We start from the raw sequence: 22,646 nt of genomic DNA on the forward strand, positions 1-22,646 counted from the left end.
CACCACTTCTGGTCAATATTTCAAGAAACTTTTCCTCACTTTTCCTCAGAAGACTAAAGACAGTGAGTAAAACTCTCTCTTTAACTCTTTTGAATCGGATCCAGAAAAAAAATATCTGTAAACTGTTTCCTTTAGAACTTTCCCTTACATTGTTTTGCACTCTGCCAGTCAGCATTGACACAGGAGAACAGGGCTCAGCAATCTCTCACAAATTCAAAACCACCGCAGGGTCTACATTCGAAAAAAAGTACTTTACAACTTGGCTATATTAGCACATTAGAGCATGAATAAGCTTCTCGGGTCATTTTACCAGATGTAATAGAAGAATTTGTATTCTCCAAGAACTATGGGCCTGATTCAGTGCTGGACACAATGGCGATTATGGATGCAGATTGAGCAATTGTTTGCCAGCACACCTGCGTATAAGCCACAATGCGCATGCGCAGCGCTAGCATTGCGACTACTGATGCACAGAGAAGGGGACTGCCAGGACTGGAGACCTGGGCCCAGACAGGGAGGGGAGCCCGTCTGCAATCCCGCTGAGGAATCGCCTGTCCAGAATCCTGGTGTCCGCCCACTGCCAGTGCTGTGCAATAAAGGTTTTTTTTAGGGGAGTTGTGTTACAGGAGGAGTAAGACTCAGAGCGACAAGAAGAAGGTAAGTGTGTGAGCTGACTGGACACAAGAGTCCGACAAAGCAGTGCTGGAGACACAGTAAGAGGTCTGGCTGAAGACACAAGAGGGGGCTGACTGGAGACACCAAAGGGGGGCTGGGCTGGAGGCACCGAAGGGAGGTTGGACTGGGGACACAGACGGGGCTGGACTGGAGACACAGAAGGAGGACTGGCTGGGGACACAGAAGGTGTCTGGCTGGAGACACAGAAGGGGGGCTGTCTGGAGACACAGAAAGGGGCTGTCTGGAGACACAGAAAGTGGTCTGGCTGGAGACACAGAAAGTAGTCTGGCTGGAGACACAGAAGGGGGGCTGGCTGGGACACAAAAGGGGGGCTGGCTAGAGGCACAGAAGGGGGGCTGTCTGGGGACACAGAAGGAATCTGACTGGAGACACAGAAGGGGGTCTGGCTGGAGACACAGAAGGGGGGCTGGCTATGGACACAGAAGGGGGCTGACTGGGGAAACAAGAGGTGATGACTGGGGAGACAGAGGGGGCTGGCAGGGGAGACAGAAGAGGGGCTGGCTGTGGACACAGAAGGTGGTCTGGCTGGAGACACAGAAGGAAGGGCTGGCGGGAACACAGAAAGCCCCCCCTCTGAGGGTTGGCTGTCTGCGGACATAGAAGGTGTCTGTCTGGAGACAAAGAAGGAGGCTAGCTAGGGACAAATAAGAGGTCTGACTGGAGACAGAGAATGGGCTAGCTGTGGACATAGAAGGGGGCAAATTCTTGAGACAGAAGGGGGCTGGTTGGGGAGACAGAAGGGGTGATGGCTGGGGAGACAGAAGAGGGGCTGACAAGATAGACAGAAGAGGGGCTGACTGGGGAGACATAAGGGGTGCAGGCTGGGGACACAGAAGGTGGTCTGGCTGGGGACATGGAAGAGGGGTTGGCTGGGGACACAGAAGGGGAGCTGTGCTAGAGACACAGAAGGGGGCTGTCTGGGGACACAGAAGGTACCTGGCTGGAGACACAGAAGGGGGGGCTGGCTGGGGACACAGGATGGCTGGACAAGAGACACAGAAGGGTTCTGGCTGGAGACAGATGGGGTCTGGCTGTGGACACAGAAGGAGGGCTGGCTGGGGAGACAGGAGGGGCCTGGCTGGGGAGACAGAAGGAGTGATGGCTTTGGATACAGAGGGGCCTGGCAGGGGAGACAGAAGGGGTGCTGGCTCAGGAGACAGAAGGGGGGCTGGCTGGAACTGGAGAGATACTGCAGGGCTGTAGTTGCAGAAACACGGGGCGGAGCCTGCCTATTTTGTCAGTCCCGGGCACCACAATTTCTCATGACAGCCCTGAAAGTAAGCACACAATTTAAAAGAAAGAGCAGATTTCTCACCAGGCTTCCCCTTGCTATATGCATCATTTGAACTCTTTTCCATGTGTTCCCTATTATACAGCATCTTCAACTGGGGGTAGTGGCCTTTAAGCTCTTTTGCATGGCCGCCGCATCCCCAGGGCTTCCGGCGTCTTCTATCTTCAGGAGCTTTTACATGCTCCTTCTCTGCCAGCAGACTGCCAGCCGCTGCCTCGCACTGGCTTCTATAAGCCAGCCCAGGGGGTGGGGCGATGATGCAGCGAGCCATGATTGGCTTGCGGCGACCATCTTCGATTTCAAAAATTGCTCTGCGGCGCCATTTTTGAAATGTATAATGGTTGACAGGCACTGGATCCTCCAGGATCCATGTCTGCAGCCACAATCTAAGCCAAGTCCACCCCCATCGCCAATGACCACTGCTGCGGCCGCCGATGCCCACTACCACTGGCACGAATGCCCGCTATCGCTGATGCCCCATTACTCGCAACTCCACCACTGATGCCCGCTGCCGCTGATGCCCACAAAGCCGCTGTCAATGGCCTGCTACTGCCGACTTTGCCCAATACCGATGCCAGGCAGCATCAGTATTGCCTGCTACTTCCGCTCTTGCCGCATCAATGCCCACTACCATTGTCGCCACCGCTAGTGCTGGATCTGATGCTGCCCAGTGCCCAATCACATCTGATTCAGTGACAGGGGCGTGCTTTCATGTGGGCTAAAAGCACGTCCCTGTCACTGAGGCATTTTTATATGTGCTGCATCTCCTGCTATTTTCAATGGGCTCTTATTGCCCATGGCTTGGTCCCGCCCCCACTTCCTATCTTTTTTATTATCAGCAGGAAGCACCGCTCTTGGCACCTCCTAAACACATTTTACACTGTAAAATGATTAGAATAATATAAAACTGATACTTTGACATAGAATATGTGTCATAAGTATCTTTGTATTATTTTCATCTTTAATGACAGGGGAGGCTCAGCCTCCCCTGCCTCCCTTGACTGCACATTTCTACAAGAAGTGACCCACATTCTGTGTTTAAATGGATACAAAGAAACCCTATTAAACTGGGGAATGCAAACATTGAGACAAAGCTCAGTTTAGCTCCTCTCCATGGAAATCTTTAGTAATAGGCGAAAGATTTGTGTCTTCTGAAGAGAAACCAGAGCATGCAGAGGTGTGACAGCCGGGTGCGGCCTATATCCCCATAGTGACGCCACTGAGAGCATGACCAAAACTCCACCTGTTGTCCGAGTGCCGTGTCAATAGTCAGGGGCTGGCTGGCAACTTTCAGGCTGGGGGGCAAACCCAAGTGAGTGGCCCCAGGTTTTCTCTCAAAAAGAAAAAGTGACAGAAAATTACAGTGGAGCAGCCATAACTTATTTACGAACAACACCTTGCAAGGGCTATTATATATATATATTGGGACATTGACAGAATTTTCATATTTTGGCCTCCTTTCACCACCACAATGGCTTTGAAATGAAACAAACAAGATGTGCTTTAACTGCAGACTTTCAAATTTAATTTGAGGGTAATTACATCCAAATCAGGTGAACGGTGTAGGAATTACAACGGTTTCTATTACAATATTTATGCACCTGACTATATATATATATATATATATATATATATATATACATACATATACACAGTACAATAGAATTTACATTGCTGATTTTTAACCTGCGAGGTGACCCACACGAGGTACTCACTCTACCAGCAGCCTTCTCTGTCCCTAGTTTGTCTCTGCAGCCTCATGCATTCTAATTGGTGGAAATCCCCACCACTGTGACTAGTGGATGAAAGAGCCTTCCACCAATCAGCAGCCTATCAGCACGGCCAGACGGAATCATCATGTACATGCTGTGGCCGGAAGAGACAGCCAGAAGATGGTGATCAGTTGCTAAAATTAGAGCTGTTTTATGTTTTGGGGGGTCCAGGGCACTTAAGCTGGGGGGGCCCTAGATGGGACACGGGGATCAAGTCTTTGTGTGCCAGCTTTGGGCACATTAATTAAAAAGTTGCATGGCCACAAAGCACGTCTCCATTTCATGCTTGGGGCATGCACATCACTTCCCTATAGGCTATACTGCACTCTCTACCTTTCCTCCAGCCTACAGGTGTGACAGCACCCAAAAAACAGGACTGTCGCACCTTAGTCATGATGGTTGGGGGGTATGCACACATGCACTGTATATGTACTGTTTTACACATACGCAGGCACGCACATATACATTTACATACGTACTGTAGTACACATATACACACACACATATATAGTCACATACATTTACATATGTACTGTAGTACACATATACACACACATAGTCACATACATTTACATACGTACTGTAGTACACATAGCCACACATGTACATATGCACATATAGTCACATACATTTACATACGTACTTTTGTACACATAGCCACACATACATCAGGCTTGCCGACATTTAGCTCCCTCCTTCTGGGAGGGTGCTTTTGGGCTTACACAGCGGGAGGCATGATGCTGTCAAAGGGGGCGGGGCCCACAACTGATGCATCATTGGGGCAGAGCATGGGGGTGTGACAGTGTGATCGTGTCATCACGGTTCCGTCCCCTCTTCACAATGCAGATATTAATGGTGCAGCAGGGGATGGAGCCATGATGACACGATTCACCACCTCCATGCTGCTGGGGTTTATACTTTCAGCTGCGGAGGGGGGGGGGTGCGGACACGTCAACGGGGGCCAGGAGGCTTGCCCGCCTTCCCAGGGGGCTGGGAGCGGCACCAGATTTTCGGGAGGCTCCTGGCCAAATCGGAAGGGTAGACAAGTATGAATACATAGGGCGGTATTCAATTGTTTTAGCGGTCTGGATCTCCCGTCTAAAGTACTGGGTGACTGCGGGGCGCTATTCAATTGTTACTACTTTTCGTGCTGATCGCTTCCAAAGTGGTCAGGTTTAGTCGCGTAAATCGACTTCCCCTGATCAAAGTGCTGGGTGTGATCACGAAAAGTGCCGTTTGGGCGCCCAAACAGGACACTTTTCGCCCATTTCAGCTTGCACACCCCTGAGGCTGCGAGCTGAAATGGCGCACTGGCAGCTGATCGTGCCCGACAGGAGCAACAATTGAATAGCTCCATCAGGCGCGAAGGGGGCTGGAATCAATTGAATTCCGCCCATACTGTCACACACATAAGCAGTAACACACTTATACACATGCATACTGTCACACACATATATGTATACAGTCACATTCATACAAAATTATCACACACATATACACATACAAACACATAGTGACACACATGCATAGTCATCACATAGTCACACATACATACTGTCATCACCGTCCCACACACGTGTGTCAGCACAGAGAGTTAACCCAAGCACACAAGCTGCATAATCATGTCAGTAAGATGTATACACACAGGAGCTACACCCAAACTAAAAGGTGCAAAGAATTACACCACATGTAAATTTGCTATGGAAATGCAACTTAACTGTGAAAGATTGTGCAAAGTTACAATTGATCCCGGTGACGGTCCAAACCCAGATGATATAGAGAGAATCATGGGTACAACTGATTTCTATTGAACAACATGTGTTCTCTATCATACATGGGGAAAGTGCCAGCAAAATACATGTGGACAGAACTGCAGCCAGCATGTGAGCTTGGGGGTCTAATGAGAAGAATTGATCTTAGGCATGTATTGTATAATACCAAGCTATGTGAATGCAGCAGTATGAGTGACCACATTGACAGAATGATGTGTATATCTCAGCAACTAATGTTTGTAGGAGCTAAAGTAGACAATGAAGAGATCACCACGGCGATGATGCAAACCGAGTAGAGTTTCTAGTAGTGGCATTGGAAGCAAACACAGACTACAGACATTGTCAGAGCAAAACTGCTACAGTTCTAAGAATGTGTGCTAGTTGAATTTAATGGTGAGAATACTGCATTACACAGTAAGGATTGAAATGACCACTACATATATTCAGTGCCCACATTCTCTTACTGCAGCATTAGTGGAGAATGGTTATTAAGGGTTAAATTAATAGATGAAAAGCAGATGTAAGGTGGGGTTTAAAACATCAAAAGAGAGTAATGGCATTGTCAGTTCCATATATATTCCCAAAGTTCATATTAAATGGTTAGTATTAGTTAATTTGTAAGAAACAGTGATGTTTACTGACTAATGAGCCTAATTAAGCATATCACAATATTTGCATACAAACTTGGCTGAAGTGTAACAAATCCTGACAGAAATGTTGTGCATATTCAACCAACACCGCTTTCCGTCAGTATGTGCTGTTTGTCATATGCACTATTTTTGCACTTGGTCGTAATGTGGCACGTATGTTACAGATAGTATAGCAGAGTAAATGTACACACTGGCGGATACCCTGAAGTCACTGAATAGCCCATCAATTAACCAGGTGAGTGGTTTATTTAGTAGTGACTTGAATGGACCGCCATACTCACAGTTATGCTTGTAACAGACTCTCGGCATTGAGCGGAGCATACAGACCACTAGCCAGTGACTGTATGTTGGAAGCGATGCAGGATACAAGTGGTGAACAATGTTTTGGATACAGTATGTTGCAGGGTCTCCCTGAGCTAAGCGGAACACGTCTATTCCCCTCCTATGTCCGCCATTCACCTCCCATGAAATCAAAACTATCAAGATAAAAGGAAAAATATACAGACCCAATATTCAGAGAGGAAACTGCAGATTCATTAAAATTATTTCTAACATTCCATTTTTGTCACCTGGTAGCGGAGCGGAGCCAAACCTAAGGGGTTCCGTGTCCTTGAAACAATGTTTGTAATATTAAATAATTAAAATGTAATAATGGACTTCGGGGAGCCTTGGAGAGTGATAAAGTGGAGAGAGATAAAGTACCAACCAACCAGCTCCTATATGCTACACAGCTTGTAAAATGACAGTCAGCTGATTGGTTGGTACTTTATCTCTCTCCAATTTCTCTCTCCAAGACTTAGTACTTCTGCTTTGATCACTTTTAATTTTTTTGTAGCGCCAAGATTTTAATATTTTATTATGTATTGATTATTAAAACTTTAGGAAATTTTTGTGTTAAGTGGGTGGCTGCAAATAAGGAGCGATTAAAATCATTAACATTTTATATGACATATTACACCCAACCCTGCATCAGCCTCTTATACTGAAGGGTAGGATCAGTTTGAGAAGTTTTGTGAGTAAACTTAATGACAGTTCATTTTGAAAGTAGACTGATACATCTTCCTACACCCTAAATTCAATACCGCCTTGAAAAAATGATAATACATTTGCTGATGGCTGTTATTTTGCAGTTACTGTACTTGCAGATCTGTCAGGCTTGCTCCCAGACTGTGAATGCTATCTATCCTAACACTACATTTCATGATAGATTGTCACCTTAAGGCAAATCCTGAGCCTAGAAGGAGTGCAACATTTCAGTAAATTACAGTATTTTGCTGTTGGTTGGTTGTGTTTTCTTTTCACTAATTATATCTAAAATCAAACCACCTCATAGCTGGGTTAAATAAGGTAATGTTTCCTTCAAGCTGCAACAATATTGATTTGTGCTGTCAGTGAAACTATCAGAAAGATGCTGCTTGAGTTCAGTTTTCAGATGAATATATATATATATATATTTATTTATATTTATACTGTATATCTCCAAGGCACTTACTAGAATCCTAAACTACAGTGATTGTGATGATTGGAGAACACATTGAAAACACTTTCAATATCAATATATATTATTTTTACAAAGTATGTGTGGAATCTTTAAATCCATAATTATGTGTGTCTTATAGAAAGTTGGGCTAGCACTCCTACCACCTGCCCCAGGTGATTTTAATTGGTATGGGTCCTTTACATTCCAGTATGCACATTTAAATGGGCTTTATTAAAGGTAAGTCCTAGATAAATTTATTTAATGTGTCAATGTTAGGGATCCACCTTAGGTTCACCGTGACGTCGTAGTTGTGTTTCTTTGGCCAAACATATACTAAAAAACCATGTTAATTGCTGGAGTTTATTATAAATATTTTGATTATTAGAATTCTTATAGTGCTTATAGTGTTCACCTGCATCTCCCCTTATTTTAATTTTTGTTTATTGAAGCAAAAACATAAATAAATTAGCAAGACATAAACATCAAAAGACATAAAAGTCAAGCATAGGAAAGGAAAACAGTACATGCAGTGTTGAACAGTATACAATAAGCACCTTCCAGCACATGTCCATGGGCCTTTACATTATACAAGTGTCCATATAGCCTGAAATGTATATAAACATAAACTTAAATATGATCATATATGAAAGATGCAAATGAAAGAAAAAAATAAAAGCAATAAGTTAAAAATGAAAGAAAGAATGTCTGGCGCTCACCCGCCAGGCAATATAAAAGGAGGATCACCCAAAAGACTTCTAGTTTCATACCACTGGGTCAGACACATGCTATGAAAAATCTGGGTTTGTGTTGAAGTTGGCAAAGTTGCAATAAAACTTGCCCAAGTGTCAAAGAATAAAGAAGCCTTCTTTTCTTTTTCAAACACTATCTCAAAATAAAGGTTTATTTCTCCCTGTACAATTGAAAATTGATAGGGGTTGTGTGTATCCAATCTTGGAAAATGGTCTTTTTTGCTACAGCACTTATAACAAGTAATAATTTCCTACTGCCCGGGGTAAGTCAGATGTTGTCTTGCATACCAACAGCAGTCATCCATTGTCTCACACACACATAGCACCCAGACATTGTCACACACACAGCAGTCACCCATTCTCTCTCCACACATCAGTCACTCATTTTATCTCTCCCACACACAGCAGCCACCCACAGCAGTAAGTAAAGGGTCGACCTGGCTGCACTGTATTCCCTCCGACGGTGCCCACCTCAGCGTCACTGAGGGCCCAGACGGGCGGTGCTGCTGCCTCAGCCCACAGCAGGAAAGACTATGGCCCTCATTCAGAGCCGCACGTTAACAACAGTACGCTCGTTGCGTTCCGATGTTGACTAACCGCGCATGCGTCGGTGTTACACTGCGCATGTGCGTACGGCAGATTGCGAGTTTTTTTTCTCTCGTTCCTAAAATAGCGTACAGGAAGTGACATGTCAAATGTGATTGACAGAACAGGGCGTTTTTGGGTGTTGACGGGGGTGGAGATGAAAAAACGCAGGCGTGGCGAGGCGTTTTTGGGGCGTACATACATTAGCAGATGCGAACGTCAAATGTGTTCGGACCGTCTCATACGTCACTGGAACATCCGCTTTCCCTTCAAAATGCTCGCACAGCTTAGGGTCAGGATTACTCGACCACATTGGCGATGGCCTTCTCCTCCGTCCCGGGACTCAACGATGGTGCTGCGATTAATCGCGGCTGGTCAGTAAAGTAATTAGTGTTGGATTGAAAACCGGCTTGGTATGTGTTTGGAAAGCAGTTTATTGGGATAGCACAAAAGCGTACGCAGGTGGAAATCAGAGCTGCTAATGTCATGATTACACAATCAATTAGCGTACATTTTTGGTATTTTATTTTGGCCACAATTTGTTGGTTATGGCCTATTGTAACAATAATGTCATCATGTTTTAATTAGCTCCCCTTTTTTTTGGTTTACTGTGGAATTTGCATCGCTATGTGATTTTTTAAACGTTCCTTAAAGAGGCCTTTTTTTTTTTTTAAGAGGGTCAGTTTTTGCCTTTAGGGCCAGGATTAAATGTAACCCATTTGTACAATAATGTCACAATACAATGTCAGTTTTTTGTTTTAAATTTATTGTTTAAACACAAACAAATTGGCCTAATATTTTGTTGCCTTTTTTTTGTGGCAAAGATATTTGGAAAAAAAAAAAAAAAAGCCATAACTGGTAACATAAACGTAAATACCAAATTTAAAAAAATTTCACAAGAAAGGAGAGGGAAGTTTTGACCAGAAAGGAATATGAGCCAAGCACAGAAGGAGTGTGGGAAAAGTCGCCATTGCTGTCACCGTTTTCTCGCCCGTTTGGCTGGGTGAGGGTGGGCGCCAGACCGGGTCCGGGATGCCATCGGGCTGGCCTGTCCAGAGGCAGATGTTGTGGCCTCTGGACTAGGCACAGGGCTAGGCACATTTGGAGGATTGGCTGATGTTGTGCCAGAGGTGGAGGATCCGAATGTTCCGGCAGGAAGGGAGGTCGTCTCCACCATGTGCTGGCGAACGAGCTGCTCCAGGGCATCGGCGATGCGGATGTTGGCCCTGGTATTTTCCGCCAGGGCCTGAGCAATGGTCACGTTGGCCGCAGCATTTTGCTCCAGGGCCTCAGCCACCCGTATCAGACTGGCGTCCATCCTCTGCAGAATCTCCGTATGGAAATCCGATTTAAAATTGAGTTCTGTGAGGAGGCCCACTGCCTGCGAGGGGGCACGCCCTGGACTGGCTTCTGCAGGGTCCTCAGCCGGATGTACTGGTTCCTCCCCTGCAGAGCCAGCAGAAATTCTGCGGCCAAGGCTCCCCTCTGGAGCAGACTCATCCGCCTCTGTCTCTGTTAGGAAAAATGCGAAAAGACTCACATTAGAATCTACATATTGGCACAATAGCATTTCAGAGTTGGTGACATCACAAGACTTACCTTGGCCAACATGAGGAGCCGCAAAGTCTGGCATGTCCGTATCCATGTTGGACACGCCAAACACCTCCACAGCCTGCACACACCCCTGTGCCAGCTCTTCTAAGTCTGTCAACTCCAATGACACAGGGGTGGGACCCCCACCTGTCCCCCTTGCATGCCTAGCCCTGTCGGCAAGTTTTTGCTTGAGACGATATTTGAAGTCTGCCCATCTGTGGAATGAAATTGGAACCATTATCCTTTTTTTTACAATGGGGTTTGTTTATAGGATGGGAAAGTGTTTACTTACCGCCGTTTGACATCCCGGGCTAGACGGACATAATCACCCACCCTATTGACAGCAACGGCGACCTCCTCCCACATTCTCCACTTCTGGCTTTGGCTCATATTCCTGGCTGCCTGGGGCAGGATGTCAACGCACTTCTGGATCAAAACCTCCATCTCCTTGCTTGTGAAATGTGGCTGCCTTTTTTTTTTGGCAGCTTTGGCGGGTTGACTGGGGCCAGCAGTCTCTTCCATGTCATCCTCCTCACCTATTTGGGTAAATATGCAGATTTAGCCACTTCACAACTTGCACAATATTATGTTTTAAAAGAATCATTGAGACAAAATGCATGAAGGCCTTACCGCCGGAATTTTGGCCATTGTTTCCCTGGTCTGAAGCCATGTCTCTGCTTCCAGAATGAAATCAACCAGAAATTAAATGTGATTTCGTGACGTATTTATACATGCGTCCTTAGTTTGCGGCCGCATCATTGATTGTGCGTCCCTATGATTCATCCTTAATTTGTGCGGGAAAATAAACACTATTTATGGCTTGGTGTGTGTGGAGTCGAGGTTGCGTTGTTGGATTGTTGGCGGTTAAGTTGGTTGGATTTGGTTGTTTGCGGTTGGAGGATTTGGCGGTGTTTGTATTTTTTTTGGTTTGCTACAGTTGTTTTGGTTTTCCGTTCGCATTTTTTTGGTTTATTTTTTGCCATCGTTTCCTGATTTGGTAAGTTTTGTGCAGTCTAATTTGTGGCCAATTGGTGTCTACTTCTGGTTTTTTGTTTTATATATTTTTTTTTACACTAATTTCATCTATTTTAGTTTGTTTTGGCTTTCGGACCCAAAGACCTTTTTGAGGGAAATCTTATATATTCGATTTTGGTAAGTCCATTATTTTTCTGGCATTTGCGAACTAATTAACGCATTTTTGACTGTTGGTGTAGTGACTTGCATTTGCGAATTAATTAACGCATTTTTGACTGTTGGTGTAGTGACTTGCATTTGCAAACGAATTAACGCATTTTTGACTGTTGGTGTAGTGACTTGCATTTGCGAACTAATTAACGCATTTTTCGAGGCTTATTCATCATGTAAACCAGTTTTGCTTTTCCCTTTTCCATTTTTGGGGTCCATTTGACCCCTATTTGACGTACGGTGTGCAATGTCGTTTTCATCGATGGCCAAATGTGTGTTTCGCCTATTTTATGTGTTGGCTTGCACCAATTTGACAAACATAAAATGACCCTCTAAATTTTTGATGTCTCATTTTTGGGTTTTTTACAGTTTATACGTATCATGACAATACCCCGGCATGTAAGCAGCTATGGATGGTATCATAAAGCTAAGTTGTTTTATGTTACTTTTGGGGTGGCTCAAAAGCCTTACATTGTAAACTTTGAATTTCAGGTAGATCTGGGGCGAATTGTTCTGGCCCTGCTCCCGGAAGACGACCAACCTCAAACTCGTCCCAGGCGTAGGCATCGTAGGCATGCAAGGCCCCAGATATTTCAAACACGTGTCACCCTTTTTGGAATGCCCGATGATGAGGTTTTAAGACGCTACCGTCTACCTCCCAAAATCATCATAGACACTCTCTCATTAATAGAAAGTGATCTTGAGCGGCAAATTGACAGTCCAACAGCAATACCACCACTGACGCAATTTATGGCGGTGTTACATTTCTGTGCCTCAGGATCGTTTCAAACAACAGTGGGAATAGTGGCGGGCATCTCCCAATCCTCCTTTTCCCGGATCCTGAGGGCAGTGATGGAGGCACTTTTCAAGCACCTCCATCATTTTATTAAAATGCCTTTGGATATGGGTGCCCTTAGTGTGGCCAAGGCCAATTTTTACCAAATAGCTGGCTTCCCACACATCATAGGGGTTGTGGATGGTACTCACATACCACTTCAGCCTCCAGCATGGCTGGAGGCAATATTTAGAAACCGTAAACACTATCACTCCCTGAATGTAATGGTGGTATGTGATGCCTCCCTCCAGATCCTGTCCCTGAATGCTAAATTACCAGGAAGTGCTCATGACTCCTTCGTCATCCGGCAATCAGGGATATGGCAGAAATTAACCAACCTACAAGCTGGTGATGCGTGGCTTCTGGGTAAGTGGAGACCTTTAGTACATAACAATGTTAAGCTTGATACACAGTGTTCCTGATGTTGTCTATTTTTTTTCACAGGAGACAGTGGATACCCTTGCATGTCCTGGCTGCTCACTCCTTATTTGGCTCCCACACCAGGGCCACAAAGTGCGTATAATTCCGCACTTACAGCCACCAGGCAAGTGGTGGAGCGCTGTATCGGCCTTTTAAAAGGCCGATTCAGATGTCTCCACCGCTCTGGTGGCGAGCTCATGTATGTGCCGGATATGGTGTCTAAAATTGTGGTCCTGTGTGGGATATTTCACAACATTGCCATAAGGAGTGGTGTCCCAATGCAGCCAGAGGATGCCTTACCTGAGGATGGCCCCCCCGAGGTTGGTCGGAGGTCAGTATGTGGGGGGGCCATACGCGATGATGTGGTGGCCAGATTTTTTAGGTAAGTTGTAACAAAACTACAGTGTTTATACCTAATGTGTTTGTGTTTGTTTGCGAACATCTAATTTTGTGTTTTTTTTCTCACCATCTTCTGTTTGTTCACATAATCTTAGGCACTCCAACGCTCACTACTTCCTGCTACCCTTACCAAACCTGGATCTGGTCCTTTTGGGCATATATTCTGGAACCCATATCGCAACGCCATGTTTGTGGAATCATGTTGGCATGGTCCTTCGTCAACCAGTTCTTGATTATTTGTTTTTATTTAATTATTTCTTGGTATGTGTTGTATTTGAATTTATCACTGTGTTCTTTTTTTGGGAGTGACCACTTTGTTTTCTCTGTTATGTTGTGAATAAATGTTTGGAGAGTGAAATGGTCTTCCTTTTTTGGGACGTTAACAGCAAGTGTAACCAGGTTAACACAAGTTACATTTGACTAAGGGGTAATCCAGTACTGACGCCAGTTGAGCTAAACTGAAATATGTTTTCAGCTTCCCAACCCACACCAAAAGGAAGCCTGGCCCAACCTTGGGATTTGTAAGATTGGCCTAAGCAGCTTGCGCACCAACTAGGAACCTGTAAAATGTAGAAATATGTAATTGACACTACACCCAAAAAGGGAAATGACATTGGTACTGTTATGTGTTTCTTGTGTCTGTTTGACATACAAAGACAAAACACAATCTAACTTTTAAAAAAGGGAAATCCTTGCAGGAACAGTCTACTTATGTCATGCTAAACTATCTTGTTTTTGGATTTAAAAAATGAGCCAGAACGTATATTTGTCTGAAAAAATTTATTTAGAAAAGTGAACAAAAATAAAAAAACTACTGGCGAAGGAGGCCAGACAGCCGGTCGAGGGCCACAAGAATGCCAATTACATGTTGGCGCATCTGGCCAACACAATCCGCCACCTCTTGCCGACGCCTCTGTTCCTCTGTGGGTGAGAAAAGTGTGTGGGTTAATACAACAATAGGGAATCCACATTAAAAAAACAAAAACACAACGAAATCACTCCTAAACCTAAAAAAAAAAAAAAAAAGGGGGTGCTGCCAAAAATACAAGGCCTATGTACAAATTCCCACAGGTGTGATATGTGTATGTTGAATTCACCAGGAAGAGGTAAAGGCAAACTGCAAAATCACCAAAAGTCAAGCCACAAAAACACGAAGAAAGGCACGACACATGATTACATACAAACAGTTTGTGCTTTAAAAAAAAACAAAATAAAAACATACCGGGAGCCAAAACGGGAGCTCCGGAAATGCCTCCATGATCCTCCTCGGAGGATCCGTCATTCCCCAAAGAATGGGGAGGAGTTATGATGGACTCCGGGGAGGGGGTAATTGGAAGAGGGGTGGGTGGAGGAGAGGGGGAAGTGGGACGGAGGGGAAGGAGGCCCGACATTTCCTGGAGAGGGTCTGGGAAGGATGGGGAGGAGTGGGGAATAGGGGAAAGATTTGGGGTGGAGTGTTGGCTGGGGGTTGGGGATAGTGGCCGGGAACGCCATCTGGACGGACGGTGATGGCGGAGTCTTGGCTGTCCCCCTAAAATATGTCAAAGAAATTGCGGTTAGTTTATGGACAAATCCGGGGACCAAAACTAAAAACAAAAAAACCCCCCAAAAAATAGGAGTAGAATGAATAAATCAGAAATAGAGGGAAAACATGCACACGCAGATATGAGTACAAATAATAAATAGGACAGACAGGAAAACATGCACACGCAGATATGAGTACAAATAATAAATAGGACAGACAGGAAAACATGCACACGCAGATATGAGTACAAATAATAAATAGGACAGACAGGAAAACATGCACACGCAGATATGAGTACAAATAATAAATAGGACAGACAGGAAAACATGCACACGCAGATATGAGTACAAATAATAAATAGGACAGACAGGAAAACATGCACACGCAGTTTGCCCCACAAACACAAACATTAAAACCACAATACATAACACTTACTTTCCTCGATCTGCATGCGAAAGCATGCCAGCAAGCGGGGCGTTCGCCGTTGCAGGTCGGACCACCTGCGCTCCAGCTGCCCGATGTTGCGGCGTGAGCCGAAGGACCGCAGGCGGGACCGTGCCTCCGCATACGCGGAGCGCTTCTGCCGGTTGGTCATGGGTTGAGGTTGGCTGGTGATCCGGCGATCCATGACCTCCGTAAGCACCAGCAGCTCGCGCCTGGTGAATGCGGAGGCTCTCATGATGGCAATGGTGTTTTTCTTAAAAATCATTTTTGATAAAGTGTGTAAAAATTTACTGATTGGCTAATGTATTTTGGAAATTAACAGGAGCAGTTTTATTGGTTAGTGTATGAGTCATGTGTTCGACAGGGCCAGAAATCTCTGGAGAGTTATGATAGGCTTGATGCAGTGACATGCGTAAGCAAATTTAAATAAAGAAATGAACCCAGGGAAATATGCGGGGATCCACAGCAATAGAACAATTGTTTAATTGTGGTTCACATGTTTTTTGAACAATAAAAGCGAATGTTTCATCCGTACGTATTCTGCGGGTAAACACAAACACGGACAAGAGTAAAGTTTCTTGCATTGTGTTGAAAACAAACAAACAATTAAGCTAATTGATACATTGATTGGCATGATACGATTGATGGAGGTAGGCAGAATAAAGGAGCAGGTAATCGACATCTGACAAGGCCACTTCCTGTTTATACTTGTGCGTGCGTTCCTTTCAAGCCATTTCGGGGATGTACGCTCGCTATTTCGTACGCTCGTTAGTTAGAGGAGGGGTCGTCAGAGTTTAGGGAGGAATTTTAGATGCGAACAAAAATACGAGCGAGCCATTGAATTTAAATATTTTTGTACGTACGCCTAACGTACGTGCGCCCGCTTGCGAGTGGGTCTGAATGAGGGCCTATGTACGCCAGCGCCGATCCTTCTAAAACATGGGCTGCAGCTCCCACACTCCTCCCACCGCATAGTTCATCCCCAGCCTTGTTGTTTGCGCCTGCAACGTGACGTCATGTAGCTCCTTACAAGCAAGGGGCCGCCGCCCATTACAAGTGTGGCAGTGGCATAACTAGGGTATTTGGAGCCCAGGGCAAATAAAACAATGGAGCCTCCCCCGCCTATGTGCGTGCACATACGGCGTGCGTCGAAAATGGGCGTGATCACTGAAGAATTGGGTGTGTCAACATGACGCACACCCTTTTCTTGTCACTCTGGGAATAGTTCTTTCCATTCCGTATGCACCTTAATGCAGTCCGCCCAGTAATGCCCCTTATACAGTACCCCCAGTATGCAATGCCCCAAGTAGTGGTCCCTCTTATGCAGGCCCTCAGTATTTCCCCTTATGCATTGCCCCCAGTAGTGGTCACCCTTATGCAGGCCCCAGTAGTGGTCCACCCCGTGCAGTTCCCCTTGTGCCCCCCGTAGTAAGCCCCTTATATAGTGCCCCCAGTAGTAGTCCCCACTATGCAGTGCCGCAATAGTGGTACCCCCTATGCAGTGCCCTTTATATATTGCCCCCAGTAGTAGTCCCCCCCTATGCAGTGCCCTTTATATAGTCTCCCAATGCAGTGTCCCCAGTGGTAGTGCCCCCAGTAGTGGTCCCCCCCAGTAGTGGTCAACCCCCAGTACTGCTCACAGTAGTAATTACCCCAGTAGTACCCCCAGTAGTGGTCTACCCCCAGTATTGCCCCCCAATGCAGTGCCCCCAGTAGTGTCCCCCCTGATGCAGTGCCCCCAGTCATAGTCCCACCCCCAGTAGTAGTCCTCTCTGCAGTAGTGGTCCCCCCCAATGCAGTGCCCCCAGTAGTGGTGTCCCCCCAATGCAGTGCCCCCAGTAGTGGTGTCCCCCACCCCCAGCAGACACACATGTAAAAAAAAAACCCCAAACACTTACCTGAATCCTTACGCCAGCTACTGCTCTCGCCGTCGCCATCCGCTCCTCCGTCCGTCCTCACGGGTCGGCCCGCTCTGCATTACCCACTGCGGGAGCCGGAAGATGGAGCTCATGAGTGAGCTCCAGCTCGGCTCCGGCAGTAGGCGCAGCAGTCAGGGAGAGTCTGTCTGACTCTCATTGGCTGCTAATTAAAACAAACACACAGCCACTGGCGCTGCTGCCTGTGTGTTTGTCACTGTGTAGTGCTGATCGAACTCCATCCAGTCAGCACTACACGCGCAGTGCAGCTGTGTCACAGAGACGCAGTCTGCCCCCAGCCCGCTGCCATGTGTTTATACACAATAATAAATTGGCATGGTTGCAACCAAGGTGCCCTCCACTATGTGGTGCCCTACTCAGCTGCGTATCATGTGTATGCATAGAACAGGCCCTGAGGGTGGCAGAAGTCAAGAGTTAGGTGCCATTGTAAGTAGTATTCAGTATATAGTAGTATAAGAGAAGGAGTAACACATGAGGGAAGAGGGCCCTGCTCGTGAGAGCTTATATTCTAAAGGGGAGGGGCAGACAGATAGGAGTGTCACAGATGACAGTGAGCATGGGACAGAAGGTTAGGATGAGAGATGGATGGCTTTGATGAAGAAGTGGGTCTTGAGAGCCCATTTGAAGTTTTGTAGAGAGGTGGAGAGTCTGATGAAGAGAGGTAGAGAATTCGAGAGGTAGGGAGTAGCTAGGGCAAAGTCTTGGAGACAGTTGTGCGAGAAAGTAATCAGCTGGCAGGCGAGGCGGCGTGAATTTGCAGAGTAAAGTCTGAGATGTAAATGGGATAGGAATGGGTGAGGGCTTTGTAAGTGAGTTTGAGAAGCTTGCATTCTGTTTGGAAGGGGAAGTGGAGCCAGTGTAGGGCTTGTAGAAGAGGGGAGGCAGATGTCAGGGCCGTAACTAGGGTAGTGCGACTAGTGCCATGGCACAGGGCACCGTAGAGCAGGGGGTGGCATTTGGGCCTGTCAATTTTCCTGTTAATTATAATTCGCACTTATAGCTTCCTCTTCTTCTATGTCCTGCATCACCTGGCTGCGCCAGGAGTACCCCAAGCTCTTCTCTGGCCCTTCCCGGTGAAACCATGGCCCTTTTTCAGGTGCACTATCTTATGTCCCTTTTTAAAATATGGAGGGGGGTGCCAATGCTTTCTCTGGCACAGGGCACCAAAAAGTCTAGTTACGGCTCTAGCAGATGTTGTATGTTTGGAGAGGAAGATAAGTCGGGCAGTAGCATCGAGGACAGATTGGAGTGGAGAGAGGCAGGAGTCTGGAAGGCCAGGTTGGAGGAGGTAGCAGTGGTCCAAGCTGGAGATGACCAGTGAGTGGATGAGGGTCTTAGTAGCATCCAGATGAGAAAAAGTCTGATCCTGGAAATATTTTTGCGAAGGAAATGGCAGGTCTGAGAGAGGTGCTGAATGTGTGGTTTGAAGGAGAGGGAGTTAGTCAAGGAAAATTCCAAGACAGCGCATTTGGGAGCTAGAAGAGATGGTTGTGCTGTCAATAGATAATTAAATTGTAGCAAGTGAGGTTATGTGGTAGGGTTAAAAGACAATCAGTTCAGTCTTAGACATGTTGGGCAAAACTTACTAAGTGGCAGGTTCTAAACCCCGGCGGTTTGGCGGCGGTTTGTTGGCGGGTTCGGTATCCGCAGATTTACTAAGGCCAAAACCGCTTCAAAACCACTGCAAAACCGCCGTCAAAACACATTTTAGAATACAACAGCTATGGCTAAAATTACTAGTCAGCAGTTTTGGTTTCATTTAGAAACCGCTGTCAAACTGCAACTGGCAGGGGTTTAGAACTTGCGACTTAGTAAATTTTGCCCTTTAAGTTTAAGAAAGCACTGGAACATCCAGGAAGAGATAGCAGAGAGACATATCCAATATATAATCATATCCATTTTATAGAAGTTAGATTAAACATTTTTTTCTCTAAAATGCAAATCTTTCCAGACATGATTATAAAAAGTGTCTATTAATAGTACAATATTATAGAAAATAAAATACATTTGTTGCATATATTTATGATGGCATTATGGCTGCAATATTTAATATTTATGCTATGAAATCTCTTAAATATTAATACATTAGTTGCTGACATATTGGTTGTAATACAAACATGCACTATTATGATAATAGTCATCCATATGTGCCAGCTCCCAATGTGTGTGTGTGCATATGTATAGTGCCCTGAATATGTAACGCCGCCGGTCTCAATCCCGACAGCGGAATCCAGGCAAGGGATTTAACATAGGCGTCGAAATACCAATGCCTAAATTAATCCCAACACCGGAACGCCGAGGACATCAGCCTGAACGAAGGTAAGTCCGGGGCGCCCTTAGCATTAGCCGTAGGGGGGAGGGTTAGGATTAGGCACTCTAGCGGGGTTAGAGACAGGCTTTGGGGGGAAGATTAGGGTTAGGCACCTCTAGGTGGGAGGGTTAAGGTTAGGCACCACTGGGAGGAGGTTCGGTTTAGGCCCCCCCCGGAGGGTTAGGTTTAGGGTTTCGGTAGGGGGGGTTAGGTTTAGGCACCCCTGGGGGGAGGTTAGAGTTAGGCACTAGGGGGGAAGGTTAGGCATCACTAAAGGAGGGTTAGGGGTGGGACAAGGGAGGGTTAGAATACTTACCTGCCCCAGTCAGGATCTCCTCCTGTCGAGCATTCGCTGTTGGTAGTTGAACCGCCGGCATTTCAATCCCATTCCTATATAACTAGTATCCCTGATTCTATTCCCTTTAAATATTGCATCAATATAACAATAAAAATATACAGCATTTAAGGTTATATTTGGAGATGAGTTGTTTGAATTCTGACCCTGCTATTACAAGTTTAATTAATAGGAGTGAAGATTAGGATTGGCTCAGAATTTCCCACTCACCTCATATCTGGAAGCCAAGCAAAATGCCCCTCTTCCATAATGTAGGAATCTTACAAGCTTTGGACTCTCAGAGGTATATTTACTAAAGTGAGAGTTTTTAGAAGTGGAGATGTTGCCCATAGCAACCAATCAGATTTTAGTTATTATCTTCTAGAAGGTGCTAGATAAATGATAAGTAGAATCTTATTGGTTGCTATGGGCAACATCTCCACTTCTAAAAACCCACACTTTAGTAAATATAGCCCTCAATATGTATATACGACTCTTTCTCCATCATTTTGTATTGGGAAGCAAGTGAGAGCCAGTCAAGAGCATGTAGTGATCTGAGGAGCTCATTCAGACCCGCTCACTAGATGCATTTGCTCGCACCCAGCGTATGCAAATCCAGCGCACGCCCAGCAAGGCAGGCGATCGAACGGCCAGGCATTAGCACGCCCACTATGTCTTGGCGTGTGATCACTTTGTGTATGCAGACGCCCACCAGCCATTCATAAGACGACCACTTGCGCACGTCATCTCCTGGAAGTGCATAAAACCATTGGTACATCGAGCATCGGATGCGATCGTAGCGCTTGAGGTTGACTATACCCTGCTGTAAGCCCTGCGATCACTTCAGTGTGAAATTCAACCAGATGACATGTACAATGACGCTGCCAGATAATTATGCACACCTCTGAAACGGCATTGAGACACTCAGGCACGCCTGCGTTCGCACCTCCACTCGCCCGTTTCTAGTGGCCTGCCCCTGTTACCACCCACAAATGGCCTCTCCTGTCACTCATTCAGCTGTGCTGTCTATGCTGGGCGAGCAAACACTTTCCGATCTTTCGCAGTGGTTCGCGCACGCGCTTTGCGATGCATACGCATGCGCAGATAGCAAATATCAGCCAGCTACGAGCGAATGCATCCAAGCGAGCGGGTCTGAATCAGCTCCTGAGTCTGCATCATATAGCAGTGCAACTGGAAAAAACTCATATTCGTATTAATGTAACCAGATTCACTGGCTATACTGTATGTGTATAGCCCTCTGGTTATGTAATGTAACAATATTTATCTTACCCTGTGGTTCTTCTTTATTTTCTTTAGTGCCTGCACCCAAGCCTCCCACGACCTAATGACTGAAGTGGACTTAAGAACACCTCAGCTGGTAAGTACAATTGTAACTTTGTTTCCTTTTCTGATGTAAGTAACATACAACTTAATAATTGACACTTGAAATAAGATTTATTAAACAGCATATCTGTTCCTCAATTAGGCCTGAATGCAACTTGTCCTCTGACTAGAATGAAACAATGAAACAATTACCTTTCCTACTATACATAAACATTTTCTTGAACAGTAGGGCCATATCTAATTAGACACGAAAACGTTAAGTTTTTACATGTGAAAACTGTGCACTGTTCGCCCGAATGTGTCACTTTTCGTGTCTATCGCATCTGACGTTTTTTACGCAATCCTATTGCAGAAGACGTGGTGCGGCATTCGCCCGAAAAATTTCCTTGGCGTTAGCGGCGAAAACTGCAGGTGAAAATTGGGAATTCCACCTGTACCCCAAAAAAGGTAAACTAAGATAGGTTAATAGTGTAGAAGTGTATTAGTGGTCAAAATCAAGGGGTTTGAGGTTTTTAAATTGTGTCAAATGACTGTTATGTGTATGTTTCACTAACACTGAAAAAATTATAGAAAGCAATATATTGGAGGGAAAATAAATGCTGTAGTTAAATTGGGGATACATTAAAATGGGTGTAAGTATGTTTCTGTGTCATAAAAGTGCATATTTGAAAAATTTTAAAAATACACCTGCTGCAACCACCTGCAATCCTGAAAACACCTGTCCAATCTATACAGCCCCCAAAATACCAATCCCACTACTTTAAACCCATTTCCCAACAATTTGTACTTTTCATCCCAATTATTGGACAAATTAAAAAATTATTTTGCTTAATTAGTAATTAGGGGAGGGGGGGGGTGTCCAAGTGGTTTTGAACCAAGTCCCGACATTTTTAGCCACATATTGGAGTTTTGCACAACTTTTCACATGCTCTGAGATGATGAAGACGTCTCACCGCTTTTGACTATGGAGAATTCGCACATGTGTAAATCTGCGCCTAATAGGATAGCGCAGTACGCATTTTTGATAAAAACTGTGCGTGTAATAAAAACTAGAGATGTGCGCGGACCCCTGTGTTTTGGTTTTACTGTAATTCATCATAGTGTTTTGCTTTTGGCAAAACCACCCTTAAATGTTTTGGTTCGTATTCGGTTTTAATTAGTTTTTAGATTCCTTAAAAATCGATTAAAACTCAATAATCAATGAGACAGACATTTTGGACCTGAGTTCGTTTTTTTTAAATTCGGAGTTTGGAACTGACTGCAGAACCGAACCAGGATTTGGTTTGACACGGAATCCCAAAGTGATTCATTTCAACTCAGAACG

General features: G+C 45.3%; 1 non-coding gene across 1 annotated transcript; it reads right to left on the reverse strand.

Moving 5' to 3' along the window:
* Window positions 1-3,042: 3,042 nt before the first annotated feature.
* LOC148518359 (U5 spliceosomal RNA) lies at window positions 3,043-3,158 on the reverse strand. Its single transcript, XR_015879208.1, has one exon. It is a non-coding gene; the product is annotated as a U5 spliceosomal RNA (small nuclear RNA).
* Window positions 3,159-22,646: the final 19,488 nt, after the last annotated feature.

This window comes from Taudactylus pleione, unplaced genomic scaffold (genome assembly GCF_031769625.1).
Source record: "Taudactylus pleione unplaced genomic scaffold, aTauple2 ptg000201l, whole genome shotgun sequence".
NCBI classification, from domain to species: domain Eukaryota; kingdom Metazoa; phylum Chordata; class Amphibia; order Anura; family Myobatrachidae; genus Taudactylus; species Taudactylus pleione.